The 27783-nt window shown below is 38.4% G+C and overlaps 1 protein-coding gene across 1 annotated transcript in view; it reads right to left on the reverse strand.

Annotated features, from left to right (window-relative positions):
• LOC100031982 (mucosal pentraxin-like) overlaps positions 1 to 27783 on the reverse strand; it is a 79259-nt gene that overhangs the window by 51074 nt on the left and 402 nt on the right. The gene's annotated exons all lie outside the window — the stretch shown is intronic.

A 27783-nucleotide genomic window follows, 5' to 3' on the forward strand; every position in this document is an offset into this window, starting at 1 on the left:
TGGAAAGAGTAGAAAGAAACTCTCTGGGCAAATATTTGTTATCCTTCTATTTATGTTGATTTTTTTAATACAAATATCAGAATAATCTTAGAAATGTGTCATTTAGTACCTGGGTGGCTCTGGGTTAATCAATTAAGCTTTCTAGCTCTCAGCTTCCTTATTTGTAAAATGAAGAGGTTGGACTGGATAGCCTTTAAGGTCCCTTTCAACCCTAAGTCTACATTCCTGTGATTCTCCACTTCTCTGGGCCTCAGTTTCCTAACCTGAAAAACAAACAGATTGGACTAGATGATCTCTAAGGACCTATTCAATTCTATTACCTACTTATAATTCACTATTCAGTGCATTCCAAAGCACTTAGTTTTAGTGTTGCTTAAAGAAAACACCTTTAATAAGTATCTTCTGAATAAATAATAATTATAATAAATATAATTTATATGCACTTTAAAGTTTCTAAATCACTTTAAATATATTATTTCACCTGAGTCTCCTTCATGTCCACTCCATGAAGTAGATACTTTGGCAACTATAATTTTTATTTTGCAGATAAGAAAATTGACACTAAGAGAATCATGTATTCTATGAATAGCTATTTGGTCTCTGAGAGGACATATTCACCAAGATGTCTTATAAAGATGGAAAACTTGGAGGCAAAGTATCTTTCTTCCTCTTCTTTTACTACTTTCCTGCCTTCTTTCAAAATAATATTTAGTCTAAACAAATAGACCATTTTATTAGCTTGGTCACTGATGACTTTGGGGGGGATGGTCATACTTTTATGAAATAAGGATATATGTGTATGTATGCATGCATGCATATATGTAGTGATTCTCAGAGCATATGAAAGAAGCTCTCCCTATTGCCAACCCATTTGAAGTGTCCAGTGAGTCTGCTTCTACAAACTTGTGATGACATGTGATGGAGGGGGGCCCAATGTTTCCAATTTAGAGTGTACATAGATTCTCTGTGACTGATTCCTGATTGTTTGCATTTTAGGCCAAGAGTGGGGATGGGCCTTTTCATTTATTACTAAAATGAAAATGAGTGCATACAAAATTGCAACAGAAAAACTCAACCTCTTTCTTACTGATGGTGATCAAGGGAAAAAATAAGTGTCAGAAATGACTCAGGCACCCCACCAAGATGGTCACATGATCATGGCCTTGCTATCTTTTCTCTCTCTATTCTGTTTGTCTTTTTCTGATCCTAAATGAAGAGTATTGAAGGCAGAAATAGCCTGTGAACTACAAAAGGTCAGAAGACTCCTCAGCATTTACCAGTAGCTGAGCCTAGTGAGGAGTCGACCCTGTTTGATCAGGGCAGCAATTAACCAGCCTAGCAACCAAAGCATTTCCTGGAAGTAAGAGAGTGTCTGGTCCACCAGCTAAGCTGAGCTTAAGTAGCTTAATGATGGGAAGCTGGTTTGCAGCAGCCCCTTTAAGTTTGATCCCACTTTCTCCAGACTAAGGTGGTAAAGAAGAAATTGTGAAGCTGATTCAGAGTGATGTTTGCCTTTTGTTCTTACTATATCTTTTCCATAAATATCCCTTTGCAATAGTTAATTGATGTTAATTATATCATTAAAGAGATATCAATATTATATTGCTTGAATTTCAGATGCTAAGGAAATACTGGCACTGGTAAATTATATTGGAGCAGTAATCAATGGTGATTGACATCCAAAAGATCCATGGCAGAATGGCAGCTTGTGCCAATAGCAAAAGAAGAACCACATTGGCCCCTTGGGGATACCCTTGAAACCTTGGGGAATGGGTGTAGCCAACCCAGATCTAACCTGCTAATGCACTTTTGGATTGAGAGAGTAAATGCAGAGGCTCCCTACATCTATTTAATATAACCTTACTGTGTACAAATGCAAAGTGAAACAGCAGTCAGTCTGTTTCCCTCCCCCAGGATGTAGTTTATTTATTTTGACATTTTGTGCTGTATTAAAAGATTGAGGGGATCCTGTACAATGTTGCAGAGGTGCTTTGTGGAAGATTAATGGAAATATAAGAATGAGAATCACACAAAGGGAAAGCTGTGTGACATGGAAGAACTTTGTCAAAAACCCTCCTTAATATAATGGGGAAAACAGATACACACACAAACCCCACTATATATATATAAATACTACATACATACACACAAAACATACCTAGATAAACACATACACATACTTCATATATATGCCCCACATACTACAAACGAACACAAAACACACACACACACACACACACACACACATACGAAATGAGAATCTGAAAGTCTATTGCCCTTTGGGCCTCAGTTTTCTCCTCTAGAAGATTACTTCTAATGTCCTTTGTAACTCTAAATTCTCTGACCTTTGAACATAATTTAGCATTCTGGTTTCATAAGAAGTGTCACCAGGGAAAAGAGGAAGAGGCAAAGTCAAAATGGCAGAGTAGAAACAGGTAAGCTCGAACCATCATGAGAATCCTCTCCAAACAACCTTAAAATAATGCCTCAAAATAAATATCAGACTGAAAGAACCAATAAGTGGATAGAGTGAAGCAACTTCATGCAGAGAACAACTTGAAAGGTAGACAGGGAACACCTGGTTCACTGAGGTGAGAAGGGAGCACACCCAGCCCCAGGCAGTCTGTGAAGTATTTGTGTTCTACATAAGCCTAGAGCTAGCTCCAGATCCCCAGCATAAAACAGTCTCCAAGGCACTGACCTGTGGCAGCCCAGACCTAGCTAGCTCTTATCAAAGCTCAAAAAGGAGTTATAAGCCCTAGGGCAAGGCAATCCAAAGTATGCCTGACCTAATCAAGCCCAGAGTGAGATCAAAAGCCCCCACCCACACCTGAGGCTAGATATCAAGGCATCAGCAATCTCAGGGGGGTGATTGAATCAGCATTGAGAAGTGGCTTTCAGAACTCCCAGCCTACATGCCATCATACCACCTTGGAGAAATGTGCAGAAACCCATAAATAGAGCTAAGGGTAGCATTAAGGAAAGCCTAAAATTTAAAAGAGTACCCTCTCTCCCCTGGGAACAGAACCCATCCTTAAGATAAAAGTGAGAGTCAGGAAAAAAAGTCTAGGAAAATGAGCAATTTTTTAAAAAAACCTAACCATAGAACATTTTTATGGCTACAAAAAGTAAGGAACAAACACAGAAAGGGACAGACAAGGCAAAGCAAGCACACACAAAGCTTTAAAGAAAAATATGTATTGGTCTCAGATTCTGGAAGAGTTCAAAAAGGATTTTTTAAAATCAATCAAAAGAGGCAGAAGAAAAATGGAGAAGAGAAATGAAAACAATGCAAAAAAAAATGGACCAAATGAAAAAGGAGTCTCAAAAGCTCATGGAAGAAGATCATTCTTTAAAAATCAGAATTTGGTAATAGAAGCTAATGACTTCATGAGACATCAAGAAACAATAAAACAGAATCAAAAGAATGGAAAAAAAAAACAGAATAAAATGTGAAATATGTCTTTGAAAAAATGACTGACCCAGAAAATAAATCCAGGAGAGATAATTTAAGAATTATTAGATTACCTGAAAGCCATGGCAAAAAAAATCCAGACACCATAATACAAGAAATTATTATAGAAAACTGCCTTGATATTCTTGAACAAGATAGTAAGAGACAGAAATCATAAGAATCCACAGATCACCTCTGGAAATAAATCCCCAAATGATAACTCCCAAGAATATTATAGCTAAATTTAAGAGCCTTCAAGTCAAGGAGAAAATACTGCAAGCAACCAGAATGAAACAATTCAAATATCATGGTGCTACAGTCATAATTACACAAAACTTATCAGCCTCCATATTAAAGAATTGAAAGGTGAAAGATTTAGGTTTACAGTCCAGAATCACCTATGCATCAAAACTGATAATATTCTTACAAGAGAAGAAAAATGGTCATTTAGTAAAATAAAAGATTTCCAATAGTTCCTGATAAAAAGACCAGACCCAAACAGAAAATTTGATGTCCAAACATAAGACCCAAGAGAAACTTAAAAAGAAAAAGAAAAAAGGATAAATTGTAGGTACTCAATAAGGTCAGACTTTATGTATACTTACATAGAAAGAGAATATTTGTAATTCTTAAAAACTTGTCAGAATTAAAGCAGTTAGAAGAAATATACATAGACAGAGGGGTGGGTGTACATTGGTTAGGATGACATGATATGGAAAAATAAATTAAGGTCACCCCTTGAGTATTGCACTGAGAGAAAAGGTAAGGAAGAGGTGAAATGGGGTAAATTATCTCACCTAAAGATGCATGGAAAATTATTACAATAGAGAGGAGGATGAGGGTGGTGATTGTAACTGGCTCAGAGAGGGAATAACAACCATAAACAGTGGGGTATGGAATCCTATCTTTCCCTATAGAGATATAGGAGTGGATTAATATGGGGAGGTGATAGAAGGGAGGGAGATGTAGGGGATGGTGATTAAAAGCAAAACATGTGTGAGGAGAGACAGAATAAAAAGAAAGAGCAGGATCAAAAGGGTGAAATAAGATTGAGGGGAATATATAGTTGGTAATCATAATTGTGAATGAGAAAGAGATGCAACAAACTCTTAAAATGAAAGCAAATAGCACAGTAGATGAAAAACAGAATCCTACTATATGTTATTTATAAGAAACACATTTGATGCAGGGGGACACACTCAGAGTAAAGGTTAAGGGAAAGAGCAGAAATTTTTGTGCATAATCTGAAGTAAAAAAGCAGAAGTGGTAATCATGATCTCAGACAAAGATAAAGCAAAAATAAATCTGATTAAAAGCAATAAAGAAGGAAATAACATATTGCTAAAAGATACTATAAACAATTAAGTAATATAAATGCTAAACATATATGCACCAAATGTTATAGCCTCCAAAATTTTAAAGGAGAAATTAATGTGCTTTAGGAGGAAATAGACAGTTAAACTATACTCATGGGTGACCTTGACTTCCCCCACTCAGATCTACTCAAATAAAAAAATAAACAAGAAAGAAGTGAAGATAGTGAATGAAATTTTAGAAAAGTTAGATTTAATTGATCTCTGGAGAACATTGAATGGGAATAGAAAAGAATATACCTTCTTTTTAGCAGTACATAGCATTAATTCAAAAATTGACCATTTATTAGGACACAAAACTTCATGACCAAATGCAAAAAGGCAGAAATAATAAATTAAACCTTTTCAGGTCATAACACAATAAAAATTATAATCAATAAGGCTCCAAGTGAAGAAATATAAAAAATTAATTGGAAACTAAATAATAGACATTTTAAATAATCCCAACTCATAAAAAGAAATTGAACAAATTATTAATGAAACTCCTAAGGAAAAATCCTCATAATGAGATGGATCCACAAGTGAATTCTGTCAAACATTTAAAGAAGAATTAATCCCAATACTATATAAACTATTTGGCAAAAGGGGCAGAGAAGGCATCCTACCATATTCTTTTTATGATATAAATATGGTTCTGTTACCTAAGCCATAAAGAGCAAAAATAGAGAAAGAAATTATAGGCCAATTCCATTAAAATATAGGTAAATTTATTAAATAAAATAGTAGCAAGGAGACTACCACAAAAATCACAAGGATTATTCACTATGATCAGGTGTGATTCATACCAGGAATTCAGGGCTATTTCAATATTAGGAAAACTATCAGCGTAATTGACCATATCAATAACCAAACTGAATGAAGTTACATGACTATTTCAAAGGTACAGAAAAACTTTTTTGATGAAGTACATCCATTCCTTTTACTACAAAGCATAGAAATAAATGGGTCATTACTTCATAGTATCTACCTAAAACCTAAATATTCCTTAATAAGTAGTATCTACTTAGAACCATTAGCAAGTACCATCTGAGTTTGGGATAATTTAGAAACCTCCCCAATAAGATCAGGGGTGAAGCAAAGATATTCATTATCACCACTATTATTTAATATTATATTATAAAAGCTAACTTTAGCAATAAGAAAAGAAAAAGTAGGCAATGAGGAAATTAAACTGTCACTCTTTGCAGATGATATGATGTTTACATAGAGAATCCTAGAGAATCAACTAAAAGAACTAGTTGAAATAATGTTAGTAAAGTTACAAGATACAAAATAAATTCATATAAATCACCTACATTTCTATATATCACAACAAATTTCAGCAGCAAGAGATAGAGAAATTCCCTTTAAAATAACTCTTGACAATATAAAATATTTAGCAATTTACTTGCCAAGACAAACTCAGGAATTGTATTAATACAATTTCAAAACATTTTTCACACAAATAAAGTGAGGTCTAAACAATTGGGGAAATATTAGCTGCTCATGGGTAAGCTAAGCTAATATAATCAAAATGACAATTTTACCTAAATGAATTTATGTATTCGGTGCCATACCAATCAAACTACTGAACAATTTTTTTATAGAACTAGAAAAAATAATAACAAAGTTCATCTGGAAGAACAAAAGGTCAAGAACATCAAGGAAATTAATGGAAAAAAAATGTGAAAGAAGGTAGCCTAGCAGTAACAGATCTCAAACTGTACTGTAAGGCATTAATCATCAAAAAAACAGTCTGGTACTGGCTAAGAAATAGATTGATAGACCAATGAAGTAGACTTTATACATAATATACGGGGGTAAAAGACCTTAGCCACCTAATGTTAGATCAATTCAAAGACTCCAGCTTTTGGAATATAAACTGCTAGGAAAATTGGCAAAAAGTATGGCAGAAACTATGTATAGACCAATATCTCACACCTATACCAAGATAACATAAAAATGGGCATAAGATTTAGATATAAAGAGTAATCAGAACTAAATTAGAGGAACACAGAATAGTTTACCTGAAAGGTTTTTGGAGAAGGGAAGAATTTATGATCAAAGAAGAGATAGAGAACAGTATAAGCTAAAAAATGAATAATTTTGATTATATTAAATTTTCAAATGTAAAAAGGTAAGAAGTTTAAAAAAACAACTATTAAATACTCGTGGCCTGACTTGTGGCATATCATGCTCAGGGTCATGTGTTGGCACATATCTCTAAGACCCTAAATGCTTTTATGAAGGTTAAAGTTACTTTCCTCTTTCCCTATTTTATTTCCCCACAAAACCTGTGTAACCAGGATTATAAGAGAAACAATAAACTGGGAAAAAACATTTTCTAGCAGATTTGCCTGATAAAGGGCTAATTTCTCAAATTTATAGAGAATTCAGTCAAATTTATAAGAATATAAGCCATTCCCAAATTTATAAATGGTCAAAGAATATGAATAAGCAATTTTCAGATGAAGATATCAAAGCTGTCAACGTGGAAATCTAGAGATCCCGAGTTTATTTAGTAGGGAAGTAGAAACCCCAGGTTTTGACCTTGTCATGGGAGAGGTTTCCCCTTGAGGGAAGATCCCCTTTCACCAGCTTTGTTGCAGTAGGTAGATCCCCTTTCACCAGCTTTGTCGCAGTAGGTAGCTCGTCAGTCTCGCAAGCTGAAGGTCCGGTGTTCCATCCTTGGAAGGAGGGTGTGAGATACTAGGAAAGCCTTCTGGAGACAAAAGATCTACTTTACTTCGAATGGGGTCTACCTCCCCACCTGAAGTGGATGTCTATTGTCTGGTGAAATGGGACCTTCCCTCAAGGGAAAACCTCTCTTGTGACAAGGTCAAAACCTGGGATTTCTACTTCCCTACTAAATAAACTGGGGATCTCTAGATTTCCACATTGACACGGCCAAAAAAATGTTCTAAATTACATGTGATAAGAGAAATATAAACTAAACACTGAGGTAATATCTCACACCTATAAGATTGATCATTATGCCAGTAAAGGAAAGTGATAAATGTTGGAGGAGATATGGCAAAATTGTAACACTAATGCATTGTTGGTGGAGTTGCAAACTGAGCCATCCATTCTGAAAGGCATTTTGAAACTATTCCAAAAGGGCAATAAAACTTTGCATACCCTCTGATCCTTTAATATCACTACTGAATCTCTATTCCAAAGAGAAATTTTTAAAAGATCTACTTGTACAAAAATATTTATAGCAACTCTTTTTGTAGTAACAAAGAATTGGAAACTGAGGGGATAGCCATCAATTGAGGAATGAAAGATCTGCAGGAATTGATGCAGAGTAAAAGAAGCAAGACCAGGAGAACATTATACACAGTGAAAACTTGGCCACTCTCAGCAATATAATGATCTTAGACAATCCTGAAAGACATGATGGGGAATGCTATCTACCGCTAGAGAAAGAAATGTCAGATGGATATGGATTAAAGCACATTGTCACTTCAGTGTATTTATGGTTTTATTTGGGGGATTGGTTATGTATGTGTGTGCTCTTACAACAATGACCAATACAGAAGTGTGTTTTGCTTGATAATAAAAGTAAAATTAAAAAATTAAAATTAAATTAACCCCCCCAAAAAAGTGTCCTTAGAATTTAATTCATGTTAAGTCACTTCCCTAGAGCCTAGGAGCCCCAAAGAACCTAATTAAACTGTTAAGCAAAACCATAATGCAAAGAGATCATGGAAAGATTTTACATCAAAGGATGTGAGTTTGAATCCTGGTTCTAAAATTTGCTCTTTTTGCTACCTCTATGATCTTGTTGGGAAAATCTCTAAAAATCTTCCTCTTCCTCATCTCTAAAATTAAAAGTCTTGACTAAATGATCACTGAATTCTCTTCCATCTCTTATTGTATGATTCGATAAACTATAAACCCAGTAAAATAGATATAACCACAAAATCCAGAAATGAACTGTTGGCAGGCTTTGCCTCTTTTCAACAATCATTTATTAAGGAGGTAACTAGGTGTCAGTGGATTGGGAGTCAGGCCAATAGACAGGAGGTCCTGGGTTCAAAGATGACCTCAAATACTTTCTAGCTGTGGGACTTTGGACAAGTCACTTAATCCCCACTGCCTAGCCCTACCACTCTTTTGCTTTAAACTAATACATGGTATTGATTCTAAGATGAAAAGAAAGGGTTTAAAAAACAGCCACCATTTATTAAATACCTGTGATGATCAGAGTCATGTGTTGGCACATGTTAAGACACCCTAACTGCATTTATGAAGATTATAGTGGCTTACCCCTTTCCCCATTCCATCTCCCCACCCACCCCCCAAAAAGAATATGGACTCACACAGACTAGGTTTAATTTTTCAGATTGACCCCAAATGGAGCCTCTCTTTGTTTCATTGATCCCACCTGCAGCAAAATAAACTTATAGTATATTTGTGTGTAGGTTTTCCCAAGTATGGTTAATAAAATCTCAAACTTCCATAAAGATACTTAAGATAGTAAATGAATATTAGGTATGGGGTAGCCTTTATTTCACCCACACAGAAAATGCTTACAATACAAAGGACTCCCAGTAACCCATGAGCCTATTCAGAAATACTCAAAGAAGACAAAAGGTATATTAGACTCTTTACCCCCAGAAAGTAAACCCACATCAAGGACTACTGAAAAAGAATTCCCCTTTATATCACTTCTGCTCTGATCCTGAAACTCTTGTAAGTGGCATGGAGAGCTGGTGGATCTCCTGAATTATCCACATGATCTGGCTCTAGTCCTCCAATTACTCTTCCTTCTCTAAAATACATACTTTCAGGGGGAAAAAATCCTCTCTCTAGGAGGTTGCTGATCAAACTAAAGAATTTTGGAATTCTCAAATGTTCTATTGCCCATAGGTAAACCCAAAGTGGAATATTCATTCTTTTTGTTGTCGTTTTCAGTCATTTTTCAGTCTGTGTCCAACTCTTTGTGACCTTATTTGGAGTTTCCTTGACAAATATACTAGAATGCTTTGCCATTTCCTTCTCCAGGTCATTTTACAAATGAAGAAACTGAGGCCAACAGGGTTATGTGGCTTGCCCAGGGTCACACAGCTAATAAGTATTTATGTCTGACAGGTTTTCCTGACTCCAGGCAAAGCATTCTAACCACTGACACCTATCTGCCCATTCTTAAGTTTTCCCTTTTCAGACTGCATGTAAGTAAGTGTCACATTTCTACTTTCTCAGGAACTCTATTAATGTCCTAACTATTGCCATATCTTGGTTAGAAAAAGTACATTCTCAGGAACTGACATGTTCTTGTGAAATGAAACAGAAAGGTAGAAGTAGCTAATAATTTCAAATCTAAGAACTCTCCTATCATTTCACTTAGGCAAATACCTGCTGTCCACCATCTGCTTCTTTTTTTAATGAACAAAAATTTATTTTCTCTCCCTGCCTCTTTCCCCTACTTTGTAAATTAAAAAACAAAACCCTTTATATTTAATATGCAGTCAAGCAAAATAAACTCTGCATTGGCCATGTCCTATGCATTATGTATATGCATATACATATATATGTGTGTATATATATATATATATATATTTCTGCATCTTAAGAATGTCATCTCTGTTAAGAGACAGAAGTTCTTCGCAATTGTAGTTAGTCACTTCATTGATCAAAGTTTTTAAGTCTTTCAAAGTTTGTTTTTGCAATACTGTTTCTATTGTAACGAATTGTTCCCCTAGTTCTATTCATTTTGCTCTGCATCAGTTCAGGGATATCTTCCTAGATTTCTGTATAATTATCATTTTTGAGATATAATAGTGTTTTATTACATTCATATGCTATGCTTTATATAGTCATTCCCAAACTGATAAACACTCCCTTGACTTCAAGTTCTGTACCACCATAAAAAGAGCTGCTACAAGTATTTTTAGACATATGGCTCTTTTTCCTTTTTCTTTGATCTCTTGGGAGAGTAGACTCAGTAGTTGTGCTTTGATGCACTTTTCCTATAAATTATCAATAAACCCTTCTGGATGTATAGGGAGAAATATTCCAACTCCTCTTGCTGCTGACTGAAAAAATGAAGAAAGGAAGTCCAGAAAAGAGATTACCTTCAAATTTGTTTTCCTTTATATAGACCATGAATGAAGGGAAGGTTCCTCAGACAGACTTCTTCATCCTGATTCTCAGTCAGCAATCATCTGACGTTAGCCCCAGTTACCAAGAATCAATCAGAGAAGTCCTCTGTCCTCTCAACAAGACATTGGCATACATGCCTCCCCTCCTTAGGGAAAGTGCTCCTCAGAGTTCATATTTTAATTCTTTCAAATTGAAGTCTTACCTTGCAAGAAATTCAAATTAATTGAGATCACAGATTCACAAATTTCAAGGTGATGGGGTTTTTAGAAGTCATTGAATCAAATTCTTCACTTTACAGATAAAGACATAAAAGTTCAGAGAAGCGACTTGCCTAGGATCACACAGCTAGTAAGCAACTGTGGTAAGATTCAAACCCAGATTTTCCTGGCTCTAAGTACAGTACACTACCTACTAAACCATACCACCTCTATATCAAGTCCTAGCCCTTCTCAAACCCTTCTGGTCAAACTCACTTCAAATAATAAAATTGATGAACTAGAGGAAAACAAAGGCATACCATCAACAATGCTATTGGGTCTCAGCAGTTCCTCATAGAACACTTCAATCCAATCATTTGGTTACACAGTCCACGTTGATATTCCAAGGAAACAATTTGGGTTAGTTTGTTCATTTATTTGGAAAGAAAGAACTAAACAAGGTACAACTCACTTTCCAAATTTAATGTGGCAAATACTATGCTAATTTCACAATTTTCCATTAGCATTAGGGGAAATGGAGACTCAGAGTTCTCTCTTGAATCTGGGCTGTAGCAACACTTGGTTGAGCTCATTTAGTCTATCTTTTTCTGGGGCCAAAACTGCTTCCATTCCCTGATCCCTCCCTTCCTATGGGCACAGGGACAAACACACACACACACACACACACATTCCCTTTTCCTCTTTCCTTGTAGGAGCTAATTTTCCTTTCCTTTTGAATCACTGTGAACTTTTCCCGAGACTCCCAAAAGCTTCCTCACATTGCTTATAAGCTACAGAGAGTAAAATTAATTTCCCCCCAAATTAAATGAAAGTCACTGGGTCAGACTTTCCCATTGTTACAATATCCTACATATATTTGAGAAATATAGGAAATGCAATTAAACTAGTCTCATTCACTTATTTATTTTACAAATGTTTTTAAATTGTCTACTTCATATGTTAGACATTGGGTGAGAAACAAAGTTTAGATAAAGCAAGGTCCTTGACCACATAAAGCTTATAGTATATTAGAAGATAAGACAACAAAATAGACAATGTTATAAATGTATTTATCAAAGGGTTTGGAGTGTTTTGAGGGGAAGGAAGGTGGGAGGGAGAAAATTTGATTTTGTTTATTTAAAAAATAAAATTAAATCTGAAAGTGTGTCAGAACAAAAGAAAAAAAAAACATTTTATGATGGCTTCCTTAGAGAAGTGCATAGCATATTTCCAGTGGTGGTACTGAAGTAACATAGTTATGGACAGGAATATTCAGAAAAGACTTTCTGGAGGAAAAAGTGTTTGAGTAGACTTTAAAGAAATTGTTAAGTTGGGGAAAAACACATTTTTATTACAAATGAGACACTTGAGGGTAAATTATTTGGAGAAGAGAGTGAGGTTCAGAGCCAGAGCCAGTAAGGCAGCTCCATGGGCAGCACATGAGCATTGTAGCCCTGAGCACAAAATACAAATTGTTCCCACTTTCCAATTGTGATGGAGGTTGAAACTGCCATGAGCCCTCTCTTCTACCTTACTTTACTGTTTTCAAAAAGAATACTCAGGCTGGGTAGGTAGGTCTAACAATGGTCAGGCTGGGAGTCAGGAGCACCTGGGTTCAAAGTTGACCTCAGATGCTTAGATGTGTGACCCTGGGCAAATCACTTACTCCCAGTTGCCTAGCCCTAACCATTCTTTTGGTTTTTAAATTGATACTAAGAAGGTACGGGTTTAAAATGAGAAGAAAAAGGAATGCTCAAGAAGGAGCCAGAAAATGTACCCACAGCCTACTAGAGCCTACTAGGCATGTTTCCTAATTTTGAGTATTTTTTGAGGCAGAGAAGATTTCAAAGGGGAAGTCTCTAGAATGTGAAGTAGATATGATTATGAGCCATGAAGAATTAAAGGAAGCTGCTAATCACTAGTCCCTGTCATGTTGACAGCTAGTGCATAAAATATTTGTTTCAAGCATAATGAAAAATTTTGCACTAGTGACCCAGTCCCTTGTGACCCTGTAAAAAGCACCCACCTGTCAATTTTTTTACTCCATTCTGGTCACATTTGCCACCAGTTAAGCACTGTCTCCTAAGAGCAAAAGGGAGAAGAGAAAAAGTTTTGGAACTTAACTAAACTCACCTGAACTAGAAATAAAAGCAGGAATACCAGCATGTTTCCCTTTGCCTGTGTTTGGAGGCTATATCCTTAATTGGACAAATTAACCTTTAAAAATATTGTAAGAGAGGAATCTGAGACTGAATCTGCCAGAGGAAGAGGACAAGAAGATTCATCATACTGGAAGACCATCTTGAGTGGGGGAAGGGCAGGAAGGAGAGGGAATTCCAAAGGAAGAAGGGAGGAACTGAGAAGATCCAGATAGTTGAACTAACTTCTCTTTAAGAAGCCTACCAGAGAGGTTGATCTGAGCAGAACTCTGAGCCTGGAGCATCCTCCTGTGAAACCTGACTCCAGTATCCAATGAAGATAAACCAGAGTGAATAAGATTTTGCCTGATCCTCTAAATCCCTCTAGACAGTCCTTTGAACTTGATAAAAGCTAGGCCAGCTAAGAGTCAGGACAACTTGCACAATTGACCCCAGGGGGTCAGACAAGCAAAGCCTGACCCTGCAGGATTTGGGGGGAGAAGGGGTTCAATTGTTATTATTAAGGACTTCCTATTTCCCTCCTTCCTCATCACCTTATCCCACAATTCACTTGCCTTACCTTTGATATGTTCTTTAGAATAAATAGCCATTTCCTAAATCAAGAGTCTGCTGCATAATGTTCAAGAAGGAATACTGGGAGTTTAGGGGGAAGAAAGTTACACTTCTATCCTCAGAGAGATAGGAGCTGTCTGTCTTATACTTTGTTTCAATCAAGTCTCTGAGGGAACAGCATCTGTGATTCTGAAGGAAACTAGAGTGGGGTTTACCAGGGAAGGAGAGGAGGAATTCTATCTATCCTCTCCAACCCTTGGGTACATTCCATCTTTACCACACTGGTCCTGAAATTAGTGGTGGGAGACTCCATTCCTTCTCCCTCCATTACAATATCCTTTGATCTTAATCAGTCAGACATTTGGATCATCTTACTACCTGACATAAGGGCAGCTACTAGCCAGCAACCACTACACTTAGGATGTGAAAGGAGCTTCAGGACCAAATTGTTTGGCATTTAATGCTCTTTTCAACCTTTCTCCTTACTACCTTCCCAGTCTTATACTCCCATCACCTGAAATACTCATTCTTCTCATCTCCATCTTTTACAATCCTTGGCTTACCTCAAGAAACAGTTCAAATGCTACTACCTGAAGGAGCTTTTTCCCAGTCCCCCTAAGCTGCTAGAGCAGTGATCTTTTAGAGACTGAGTACCCAAACTACGACTCTCATGTGCGCATCAGCTGCCCTTTTAGCCCAGACAGGGGAGAGAGGAAGAACTCCCACTGGGGTGTTGGGCAGAAGGACAGATGATGAATAATAATAAATGTCCTCATGCACAGTAGAGAGGGGGAAGGGAGCAGTCACCTCTGGCACACATGCCATAAGTTCACCAGCACAGTGCTAGAGCTTTCCCCTTTAAGGTCACCTAATGCCTATTAGCTATCTCTCTTGTATGTGTGACATCTATATATTGTCCTCCCTATCCATAGGTAAGGTTCTTGAGGGCAAGGACTATTTCCACATTTCCTTGTTATCTCCAGTGCTTAGTCCAGTACCAGGCACATAGAAATAATAGCAATTAATTAATAAATAAAAAAATAACTGAATAAAATAATAAACTTTAGTTGACATTGATTCTTGCATTCATGATCCTAATGTAGGTGTATCTGGCATTTGCAACATTTGGCTTCTCTGGCATTCTTACTCATAGATATTGTAGCAATTGTGATCCAATATGGTGTGGTAAGAGGCTGGAGTCAGGCTGTTATACCTCTCCCCTTCTTTTCGGTTTCTTTACCATTAACTTTAATCCTTCATGCTAATCCTTCCAACAAAGGCCCAAGATGTCCTAAAGAATTATAGATGAAGAGTAGGGAGGGATCTTAGAGTTATTTAGTTCAACCCTCTGATTTTATAGATGATGAAACCAAGTCATGGAAAGATTAAAAGGCTTGTCCAAGATTAAATCTAGGTCATTTGGTTCCAAATCCATCACTGCTGATAATTAATGAGAAGCATACTGGATTTGGGCTCATAAGAAATAACATTAGCAATCACAGCTCCTCAGAAACATCAAGGCAAGGAAATGATATACTGGGGACCATATATGATTTCCTTTCATTGAAGTTTCTGAGACACTAGTTTCTTAGAAGAGTATTTGTTTTAAAGAGCTTAGTGTCTAGGTAGAACTAAGGGAAAGGAGAAGGACATTCTATAAGGTTAAATTCTGAGATATATTTTGATTAGGAGAGTCTTTGGTAGATCCATAGCTGGGACAGCTGCTTTTCCAAAAGAGCTTTTTTTTTTTTTTTAAGCCTCTGGTTTGGGACTAAGGAAACATTGACAGAATCTATTCTCCTTATGAGGAAGAAAAAGCCTTGTTGCCAAAGACATCAGGAGAAGCTAGCAGCTGGACTCAGAGAGAAACTCCACTGCCATGTGCCCACTGGGGCTATGCCTATCAGAGACCAATGGATATCGTGCATCCAGAAGAGTAGCACCAGACATTACAGCATTCAGCAGAGACTATACATCCAAAGCAATGGCTTGTAAGCTGGAAAGTGCTTGGTGAATATTATGCATTTTGGGGGAAGTAGCAAGGAGCAGAACTGATGGGTGCAATTACATCCCTAAAGACATCGGTGGCTCTGCAATATTAAAAACATAGTTGTCCCTTCCAGGTGTATAACCTCATCACCCATGTTCCTAAATTCATATTTCTACATGAATGAACCCGTCACATACATTCTTTATTTTTAAATCCTTCTCTTCCCTCTTAGAATCAATTCTAAGTAAAGGTTCCTAGGCAGAAGAGGAGTACGGACTAGGCAATTGAGGTTAAGGGATTTGTCCAGGGTCACATAGCTAGGAAGTGTCTGAGGCCAGATTTGAACCCAGAATCTCCATCTCCACACCTGGCTCTCTATCCACTAAGTCACCTAGATGTCTCTAAGCACAAGTATTTTTATACATTTGCTTCTCCACACTTATTTCCTAAGTTTAGCTTGCTTTCCCATTGATAGCATGTGTATTTATGGGAAAGTGTGGCCCATATTTAAGAGGGGAATATTTCTGTTACTTTTCTTATAATACCATTTTCATTAAATGCCTTTCCCATTAGTTCATTGTGCCTGCTGATTAACTATTCAAGGTAAACACCGTGGAGGGGACATACTGAATACCTTGTCTTCTCATCTATCCTGCCCTGCAAGTTAGGGAAGGAGATTCTCCTTGGCTTCCACAAATAAGTGTACTCTAAATTAGAATATGATCAATCATATGAGAAGTAGAAACACAGAACGATGAGATCATCTTCAGTCTACTGCAGACAGGCAGGGGCTACTCCTGTGCTTTCCCAGCTATGAAAGGAGGTGGGGGAGAAGCCAAAAAAAAAATCCTTAAGTAGCCTCCTGTATTCAAGCAGAAGAGACACAGACATGCACACAGCAAATTAGGAACAGACGGCTCAGATCAGCTGAGCGACCAGCCAGAGATGTGATCGATGATTCAGCGCCAACCAAGGAGACTTGTGAGCAGGGTTCCCCCAGGAATCATGGTATGTCATCCTATCCTCTGTGACCCAACTAAAGGACTCCAAAGAGTGTCCATTAACTTTGAAGAGGACACCCAGGCCATCAAGGGGGTTAATTCCACAGTGGACAAGGATATAGGAGGTGTAATGGCATTGACAAATTAAACAGAAATGGTTCTTTCAGAGTATCTCCAGGGTCAGAGGACAGCTACAGAGATGAGAGCAGTAGTGTGTGTACTCTATGGGTACCACATTGTACCTAGTGTCAAATGAAATTGAGTAAAATGGCTTAGAAATGTGATGATTATTTTATCAAGTATATGTAGAAGCCAAAAGGGTACTGAGCAGAGTCCTGGGCATCTGGGAACTCTGAAGAAAGGAATCCTCAGAGAATTTACAGGAAGCTTAGGCAGATCCCATATGGGAACATTTCTCCACCCCCATCAATTCATAAGTCTCAATTTTTGGAATTCCAGACCACAGTGAATGATCCTAGCTAAGTAGTCATGGGTGATCTCCCCCAGTAAAAGCAAAGCATCTGATAGTCTGACCTTGACTTGCAAATAATTTCCTCTCTCAGAAGGCAGAGGAAGCTACAAGGGGAAAGCTGCCCCTCTGGAGTGAATTTTGCTGAAGTTCCTGTAAGCTTCCTGAGAGTTTCCTATCCTTTGCTGTATCTCACATGCTTTAGATATTTGGAGGCTCCTTATGGGATTAAATACAGCTTTATAGGCTTACATTAACAGAGAAACGAAAAGGAACTATTGGAAATATGAAAGTGAGCTGTAAGTCAGGAATTATATTCTATACACAGGAATTAAATTATATTCACACGTGGCCTCTTAAACTTTTGCTAAGATGTTAGATGTCCTTGTGGATAAGGACCTCTTCCCCTCTTTGCCTGTTGAGCAGCTAGTTGGTATAATGGGTAGAACACTGAACCTGGAGTTAGGAGGATCTGAATTCAAAGCTAACTTGAGACATTTGCCAGCTATGGGTCCCTGAGGAATGTTACTTCACTTCTGTCTGCCTCAGTTTCCTCAACAATAAAAGTGGATATTAACAGCATCTACTTTGTAGGTCATCAAGAAGATGAAATGAAATAATACTTTTAATCACCTGGTGAATATAGAAGGTGCTTAATAAATGGTTCTTTTTTCTCTTTTCTCTTTGAAGCTTGCTTCAAAAGCCACCTTATCCAAGAAACTTTCCCTGAGCTCTTCCCTCAACCCTGTAACCCTGACGGGGATGATCCTTATTCTTGAACTTCATGTAGTATTTTGTTACATATAAAACATAAGGTTGAGGGTCATTGGAGCCTGGTACATAATAGGTACTTAACAAATGTTGACTGATTGAAGCTCTCATTTATGTGCAACTTTCTGTTTTCTCTGTTGCCTAGTGTTTTATACCTCTCTAAGGCCCTTGACATTAGGGAAGCTATCTTTTCTAAATGTTCAATCTCCCACAAGACCTAGTGTGTGCTCTTCACACAGTGGGTGTTTAAGTTTTGTTGAATGTATGAATAAATGAGAACAAGTCTATTTTATTTACTTTATTTCTGATTTTCCACAAACACCTAAAGCATGCTGATCCTACAACAGAATGATAGACAGAGCAACCTTCATTTAAGTTGGAGGACAGGAGAAGGGGAATCCAGTTTGGACTCTCAGTTTTAAAAGCAATATTGGAAAAGTTCTTAAAAATCAGTCAACTACTGAAGAGGAGAGGATCAGTATTTCTACAATGCTTATAGTGTGTCAGGTAATGTGCTAAGCATTTTACAAATATTATCTCATTTGATACTCAAAACAACCCTGCAAAGTACATGTTATGATCCTCATTTTACAGTCAAGGAACGTGAGGCAGGCAGAAATTAAGTGACTTTCCCAGGGTCACACAACTACTAAGTATTTGAATCTTGAAATTACTAAGTATTTGAAGCTGGATTTGCATCCTGATTTAAGGTCCAGTCCTCTTATCTACTGAGCCTCCCAGATGCCATTTATCAAGCTTCAAGAAGAATCTACAATGGCCAAAAAGATGGGAAAATTAGTTTTGTAAAAAAAAGATGAAAAGGAGTGAGGAGAAGAAGGTGGGGGAAGGATGGTTTAGCTCAGGAAGCTTTTCTCAATCCTTCATTTGTGTAAATGGCTTCCCTCTACTTATGATCTACAGTTTATCCTATATGTAGTTGGTTTGTATGACCTTTCCCTCATTACATTGTGAGTACTTCTAGAGAAGAGACTAATTTTTGTCTTTGTATTCTCAATGCTTAGCACAGTGCCTGGGCACATAGTAGCACTTAATAAATATTTATTGATGGATTGATTCAGAGAAAAGAAGGCTGAGGCAAGAGACTGGATGTAGTTCTTGTTCAATAATTTCCAACTCTTCATGACCCCATTTGGGATTTTCTCAGAAAAGATACTGTAGTGATTTTTCATTTTACAGATGAGGAAACTGAGACAATCATGGTTCAGGGACTTGCCTAAGGTCAGGCTGCTATTCAGGATCTGAGGTCAGATTTTAACTCAAGAAGATGAGTCTTCCGATTTCAGGTCCAGCACTCTATCCACTGAGCCCCAAGAGGCTGGGTGAGCCCACACAAATATCTGTCTGCATAGCTGAAACTTGCACAACAAACATCAAGTTTCTATTTCCCCTGATGCCAAGGAAACCTTGGCATTGTGTTGCCACATTAAATATCAAAAGTAAGAGCTTCCTCCCAACTTCCTACAAAAAGAGCTCTTTTTCCTTAGAAAATCAACAAAGCCTGTAACCAAGCAGCAGCACTGTATTTTTTTATGCATGGGTAAGAGTGGGGAGGGCATGATGCTCCTGTAGACTTACTGGGCCCTTGGTGGTACTCTTGCCGTTTTCTCCTCCCTCCTCTGTTTCCTCCTCTGTGTCTCTCTGTCTCCTTAACCTCTCTCCATCCTCCCCCAACCTTCTAACACATACCATACACCCTGAAAATTCTAGTGTCAGGGCTCAGTGAGTGGGTGAGAAGGAAGGAAGAAAAGTAAAATCAAACCGTGACAACCCCAAAGGCTGCAGAAATCACATTTTAACTTGAAAATTGCCTGGGAATAAATCGTATGTCAGTGTAGGCCAATGCAAATGATATGCAAATAAAATGCAAATGTGAATGGCCCTTCTAACTATTTTCTACATCTGGCCCTGGCCCTTGGAGAAGAGCCTTAGGGAGAGACTGCTTTAAATGATGGATTGAGCTTCATTCTTTGCTCCTTCCAACATCCCTTTTCCCTATTCTGTTCTTTAGTTGATGTGGGGATTGGTGGTGGGAGAGGAATTGGGGGAAGAAGATAAAAAGCTTTGCTTTCCATAAAAGAACCACTCAATAATTTATTTTATTTATATTATGATGGAAAAAGAATAACTGAAGTGAGTTATTGAATCCTCCCAGGTGAGTACTTTGAAAGAGCAAGATTATCTGTGGCCATCCTGCCCTAATTCACTGTCAAAACAAAGCTTCACAAAATCATGGCATCATATAAGCAAGCTATCATCTTTCCCTATGACCACTGGAGCTCCATGCATACTTGACTTTACCCATTGGTCCTGGTATCATTTTCTTCTGGTTTGCCACCTCAGCTCATCTTTGCCCAGAAGTGCTCATCTCTTTGACCCATCTCATCCTTTTGGCATCTTCTCTGACTTTTCCCCAGGCTTTGGTATTCCCTTGGAATATTTTATCAATTCCCCGGGTGGGGTGCTCCTCCTCCAATATCCCATTGTGATTATATCTTGAGGCTTCAGTGTCCCAGTTACCTCCTCCTGTTTTTGGTTTAGTTGACTTGTTCCAAGGAACCAGCCACTGAGACAATCCTTCATCTTCCACTTTCTAGTGTCAAAATGTTTTTAGAATTTTCTTTCCCATTTTTTCCTTTCTCTCCTACATCCATCCTCTCTTCATCCATCTCCACAATACTCTGAGCAAAAGAATGGTGTAACAAACATCATAATGATGTCCTTTTGAAACGTCTACTGACCTCAAATTGTTTGTTAGTAAAAGAGATGAATTTGCCCCATTCTATGCACTTTTTTCTCATCTTTCTCTAATCAGGTGAGACCAGGGCTGATTCAAGCAAAATTGTGAAGCAGAAAAAGTATGATTTTGAGATCATAGATTCATATTCATTTTTTTTCAGTACCAATAAGTCTTTATTCATTCATTGTATTTTCCCAGGATGGGGGTGGGGGAGAGGGGGTGAAGGGAAGAGATGAAAGGGGTTAGCATGTGTCACAAAGCAAGATGGGGAAGGAGGGAAAAGGAAAGGAAGAAGCCCCAAACAAAGTATCAAACATAATTGCCCCAAGATCTGGGCCCTGCCCAAGGGGGTTGGGGGGGGGGCTGAATCTCCAGCAGCTCAGGAATGAGGGCAAAGGAAGGGAGGGAAAAGACACAGATTAATACAGTTGTTCTCTTTCCCTCCTCCTTCCCTTCCTCCCTTCATATTAGGGTTAGCAATAGAAGAAGCCTCCATTAATTTTACTGTAGCCTACTTTTCATAGATGAGAAAACTGAGCTCATAATGGGGAAATGACTTATTCAAGGTGATTGAGATTAAAATCTAGTCAAGTGCTATAAATGTCATCACTTTCCTTTTCCTTTCTGTGTCCTCTCAGTGACTCTCTACTATACCTCCTCATGACTCCATCTTTCTTTGTGCCCTTTTGTTACAAGAAATCATGTAATAGATTTTCTCATGTTAAGATATAGCAGAAGTTACTTAACTTCTCTCAACCTCAGTTTCTCCATCTACGAAATGGGCATATTTATACTACTTACCTCCTCTACTCTATTAAAAATGTCACCAAATGTGGCATTCTTATTATCTATGACCAAAAATGTTTCCTCTCTTGGGAACAACTGGTTTCCTCCCACCCTGCTAAGGATTGCAGGGAAAGAAAATGTTTAACCCAAAGAAAGGATCTCGGAAGGTAAAATTTTGAAAATTAGTGGACCTCAAATGAGAGATTACATAGATATATGGATATATTTTTGAGTAGGAGAAGCAGCCTTCCCAAATCCCCTGTCATAATATCTGTGATTTCTCAGTCCACCACACCAGCCCTGTTTGTGAGGCAGATGGTCTGGGATTAGGAGCGTGATCTGTGACTACAGAACACAATTCTGCTCATTCCCCACCACCAACTTGAGCTCCATGTCCTTGGAGTCATTAACTAGTATCAAGACTAGGAATCCCAGATGCTCCAGTGGTGTCTATTCTGCTCCCCTAAGGGAGCCCAGGACAACAAAGCACCCCTTCTTCTCCATCACTTCTGTTGAAAGAAGTGACATCTCTTTCTCCTTCTCTCTCTCCTCCCTCCTTCCCCTGCCCCCCCACTCCCTTCTTCCTTCCTCCTGCCTCATTGGCAGTCTCCCACCATCCATCTTTTACAGGTAAGCTCTTTCACCCCAGGAAGCAGCAGCTTCTCTCAGCTCCTGTTGGCTGCATCATCTAGTCAGCACAGGAGTGTGGGGTTGGAGGAGGTGGTGCTCTTGATTACACAGTTCTATATTTTTGGTGGGTATGTATGAGGGAGTGAGTTCTGCATTGAAGAAATCTAATAGACTAAAGGGTAGGGCTGGATTGAGATAGGACCCACATTAGTCTCTTCTCATTTTTCCTAAAACATCCAGGGATATATTTTTGCATCAAAACTAACTGCCTGCAGCTTAAGAAATGCAACCCAACAAAGGAAAAACCACTAGAAGTAAAATCAGGAGACCAGGATCTTTGCGGTATTGGTTAAGTCATTTACCTTCTCAGAGCCTTTATTTCCTCCACTAAAATCATAGAGGTTAGAGCAGGTGATCCTTGGAGTCTAATCCTCCACTCCTAACATCATTTCAGAATTAGGCAGTGTACTCAGAAGGTCTGTCCCTTTATAGCAATGTGGTATAGTGAAAAGATACCTAGCCTGGAAGTCAGTAAATTTGGTATTTCTTAGCTGAATGATTATGGACAAGTTGCTAAAACTCTCTCTGATTCTCAATTTTCTCATCCATAAGATGGGGGCAATAATTCTTTCATGGATGACCTCACAGGGTTGTTGTGCGTAAGATGTTTTGTAAACATTAGGGCCCTAATGTTTTATTTATGATTCTGTGGTTTTAAAGCTCTGAGATTCCCAGAGATACACAAGGCCAAGGAACCTGGCAGGGTCAGAGGAGTTGGGAGAGATCCAGGAACCCAGCTCCACTCTGAATATTGTCTGGGATGCAAAAAGCCTCAAGGACTAGCTACAAATGGCTAAATCTCTTGGAAACTCTGCCTCATCTCAAGGGATCAGAGAATGAGAGTGGGTGGGAAGTTGCAGTAATACCAAGTCTCCTAGCACCTTGTTTGGCTATTTTCTGAGAGGCTGTCATTTGCATCCTTATACAGAGTCTGGGTAACATCTCCCTGAGCTGAACCTCGCAGCCTAGCTCCTTCTGTTGCCTTGGTGATAATTCAAGTCTGGCATCATTGGTAGCCTAATGGACTTCAGGCAAACCTGAACTTTTGGATCTTTCCCAAGGAATAAAGAAAAAAAAAAACAAGTCTTTGGATAATTAGGCAGTACACTGTAGCAGGAAAAACACTGGTCCTGGAAGCCAAAGTTCCAAGTTCGGGACCTGGCTCCACCACTTACTAGATCTGGAAAAATCATTAAGAAGCCAAGCCTCAGTTTTCTCAGATGCAAAATGGGAAAGAGAATACTCGCATTTCCTTCCATAGTGGGTTGTTCTGAGGATTAAATGGAATAATAGATGGAGATCTGATGCTTTGAGCCCTGCAAAAGAATGCAAAAATATTTAATAATAACAACCATAAAACAAAATAATGCAAGCATAAGGGATCTAATTAATAGAGGCAGGTGTGGTTCTGTGGAAAGAGTTTGAATTTTGATTGCTATTTGCTAGCTGTATGATCTTGGGCAAGTCACTCAACTCCACTGAAGTCTCAGTTTTTTATCTGTAAAATGAGAATGTTGGAGGACCTCCAAGTCTATGATCTTGTTCATTTTTAACTTGCCACCATGGGGAGATCCTAGTCCTGGGAAATGGAAACTCTTCTGTACTCAAATTATTCAAACTATCCAGACTAGGTAAGGAGAATGGATACTCTAAATGGTCTCTGAGTGAAGCCTTCTCTCTTAAGGATTTGTGTGTGTGTGTGGGGGGGGGGTGTTTGTTTTTAGAACTACTACTACTGTACCACTGGACTTCCCTACTTCATGTGCTTTTTCTTTTTTTGTCTCAACCTCATTCTGCTACTGATTAGCTATATGATCTTAGTAGAATCACTTGACTATGTCTGGACCTCACCTTCCCCTTCAGTCAAAAGAGGCAGCCAGACTGGACATCTTTCAAATTTCTTGCCTCCTCTGACATTCAGTGTCTAAAAGGTTCTTTGCCTCTGCATCAGGCATCTTAAGCCATCTGTGTGGCTGCCTTGCTAGCTCCAAAATCCTATGATTTCAGGAAGTGGGCTGACTTGATTTTCACCAGGTTTTCTCCTTCCCTCCTGGGTGGCTCCTTATGTCCCCTGAAAAATCTGTTTTTGGACCATTGGAAGGGAAGGCTACACTGACATATTCTAACCACCAGAGGGACCCCAGGCTTCAGCTATGGCTCGAAGAAATGGCACTGGGTGCTTCAGCGGTCCGGAGGGATGCAGGCTTGGTCTAGAGTCTAAAGGGTTAATAGACTGAACTCTGATGATTCACAAGATTATCAGCTCCAGGTCCCCACGGGTCTATCTGTGGTCTATCTAAGAGTCTGGTTTGGGACTCATAGTCACAGGATTCTAGAAACTTACAGGTCATTTACTCAAGCAATCCTTTAAATTCAAGGGTCTCTCCTACAGTTTCATTCAGAGGGTGGCAGTCATCTAGTCTTTCCTAAAACATTTCCAATGACTGGGAGCTCACTCCTCCAAAAGGCAGGCCATTCCATTATTAGTCATACCTCATTATTTCCAGCACATGGCATAATGCCAGAGACAGGTGCCAATAAATGTTTGTTGAATGGAATGCAGTTAAATTTTTCTTAACTCTTCTTTATATTGAACTAAAATCTGCCTTCCTATAACTTTTACCTGCTTTCCCTTAGAACCCTCTCTTCTCCCTCCTCCCACAATTCCTTTTTCCCAAGGCAGCTCAGCAGTGGAATAGAGCCCTAGACTTGAGGTTGGAAAATCCTGAGTTCAAATCTTTCTTTAGTCACTAGCTGGGCAACCCCTTGTCACATCTTCTTTCAGCCTTTGTTGGCTCCTTTCTAAAATGAGGATCATAATAGCACCTGCTTGACAAGGTTGTTGTGGGGATCAAAGGAAATAGCTTATAAAGGGCTTTGTAAACCTTTAAGTTAGTTGTGATTATCCTTTGTCATTTGCTGAGTTCCTACTAAGAATAAGTTTACTCCTTGTAAAATAAGAGGTCTTCTTGGCAGCTACCGCCTTGTCTCCTCTGAGATATCTTTTCTCCAGGCACCCCAAAGGTTGGAAAGAAGTCTCCATTTCCTCTAACCTGGCACTGCTATTCATTTGTTCAGACTTTGATTAAATGAGTACCTCTCTCTCAGTTGAAATCCCCTTATCCATAAATTGAGGGGATTGACATCTATTTTTTAAGCTACAGCAAAGTGTGAATGGTAGAAGAGCTCATTTCTCCGGTCCCTCCTAGCTCTGATCATGAAATCATTTCTTATATAATATGATTTCCAGGACTTTTGCCATCTTGTCCACTTTCTTCTGGATGTTTTCTGCTTTGTCAATGACCTTCTTGATGTGATACCTAGAATTAAGCCCAATATTCAGATGTGCTCTGCTAAGAGAATACAGGATGATCACTTCACATGCTCTGGATAGCAAATTCATATTAATGCCTATATATAATTAAATATAATTTATTTATATAATATATATATGTTATATATATTATTATGTTATATATTATATATATTTTATATATATATATATATATATTATATATAATTAAAGTAGTGCACAGGATGGAGCACTGGACTTGGAATCGGTCCTCGGGCACTTAATGTGTGAATCACTTAACTCTGTTTCTCTCAGTTTCCTCATCTGTAAAATGAGCTGGAGAAGAAAATATCAAACCACTCCAGTATTTTTGCCAAGAAAACCTCACAATGGGGTCACAATTATTTGGAAGCAGCTGAACAAAATGCAACATCATATCACATGATCTTTCTTTTTTTTTTTTTAAACAACCTCATTACACTAATGGTATCACTAAAACCCTTCCCTCTTAAAAAACAATAACAATTGGTGCTCTTTCATTTCTTTAAGAATTAAATTTGGACACATTTACTTAGTTGACTGAGAGTTTAAAAGACTTTCCCAGCATCATGCAGTCAGCATGTGTCAATCCCAGGAAGGACTTGAAGCTAGATATTCCTGGCTTTGACAGCAACTCTAATTTCATTCTACCATGCTAATTCTAGGCTTTTCAAAAGATCTCACTCTCTTCTCTTTCCACTTCTTCCTCCTTGAATTCCTAGCTCTTTCTGGAGATCATCTGGGTCAATCACTAAGTACAACTGGTATTTTCTTAAATTCAACAATCTGCTTAACCAAGTGAATTCCCAAGGCAAAAAGAGGTAAGGTCCCTTCCCTGTGTCAACTCCCAGTGGTAGACCAGGAAATCTACTTGCCATGCCCTCAGGACACAGCCATAAAGTGAATCATAGAATCATAGATTTGGGATTAGAAGGGATTTTAGAGGCTACTCAGCCCAACCACTTCATTTTTTTTTAATAGCTAGGGAAACTAAGGCCCCGGAGTTTGAGTCACTTGCCCATAATTTACATAGGTAGTAAGTGGCAGAGGTGGGATGTGAATCTCACACCTCTGATTCCAGATTCAGCATTCAGTGGTACTGTACCGATAGAAATGAAAAACCTTGGGAAAGATGATCTTCTCTAGTTGAACAAAGCTGCTTCCTTTCCCCTAGATTGAGGAGTGAGGGAAGGAAAAAAGGGCAGAATTAACTTCCAGGGTCCCTGATCATCTACTCTTTGACTTGTTCCATATGCACCTATCAGACATGCCAGAACACTTCTGGTCATAGAGCCACCTGGGTAATTTACAAACAATGCCTTAAGAAGCAGAATAGATTTTAAGAAAGAGATCTGGTTTGGGAGATAAGAGACTAGGATTCTTGTCCTGTCTATTGCTTTGCTGTATGATTGTAATCTAATCAATGGATATTTCTACATCTTATTCTCCCCATCTTATATATTAAGGATAATTAACCCAGTTCTGTTTATCTCCTATAGGACAACATAAGAAAATGGCTGTAAGTTTGGGGGGGGGGAGTAAAATGGATGTATGAGAGATTATAATACTTCACTGAGTTGTTCTTCTCCAAGAAAAATTCACAAACCGGGTCCATGGAAAGAGAGTTCCATCTCCTCCCTGGAGAGAAGCAGCCAGAGTTTTCAACATTTTATTCTACTGGTCCAGCTCATGAGCATTTCTAGGAATCTTCCATAGTTAAAATTTCAGCTATGTGTAAGCATTGAATCGCTCATTATTTTGTACTGATGATAGTCTGGGAGCAGGAGATGGTGTCCTAACAAGAGGCAAGATTCTCAGGATCACAGAATCTCCAAGTAGGAAGGGATCCTTAGTCATCTGTATTCCTAAAAAATGAATCAAATTCCCTCAATAATATGCCTGCCAAGTGGTCATCTATCCTTTGGTTAACCATCTCCAGTGTGGGGTAATCTGCTACTCTCTAAAACGTCCCAGTCTCCCTTTGGATTGTTTTCATTGTTAGAATTTCCCAACATTAAGCATTAATAGGCTTCTTTGCAACTTCTATCAGACCCTTCTATCCCTGCCCTTGTGGTCAAAGAGTAGAATTTTAATTCCTTTTCCACATTACAGCTCTTTAAATACTTGGATACAGTTATCACATCTTCTTTGCCCGTTTTCCCAGA

The sequence above is a fragment of the Monodelphis domestica genome, chromosome 2, assembly GCF_027887165.1.
Source record: "Monodelphis domestica isolate mMonDom1 chromosome 2, mMonDom1.pri, whole genome shotgun sequence".
Taxonomy (NCBI): Eukaryota; Metazoa; Chordata; class Mammalia; order Didelphimorphia; family Didelphidae; genus Monodelphis; species Monodelphis domestica.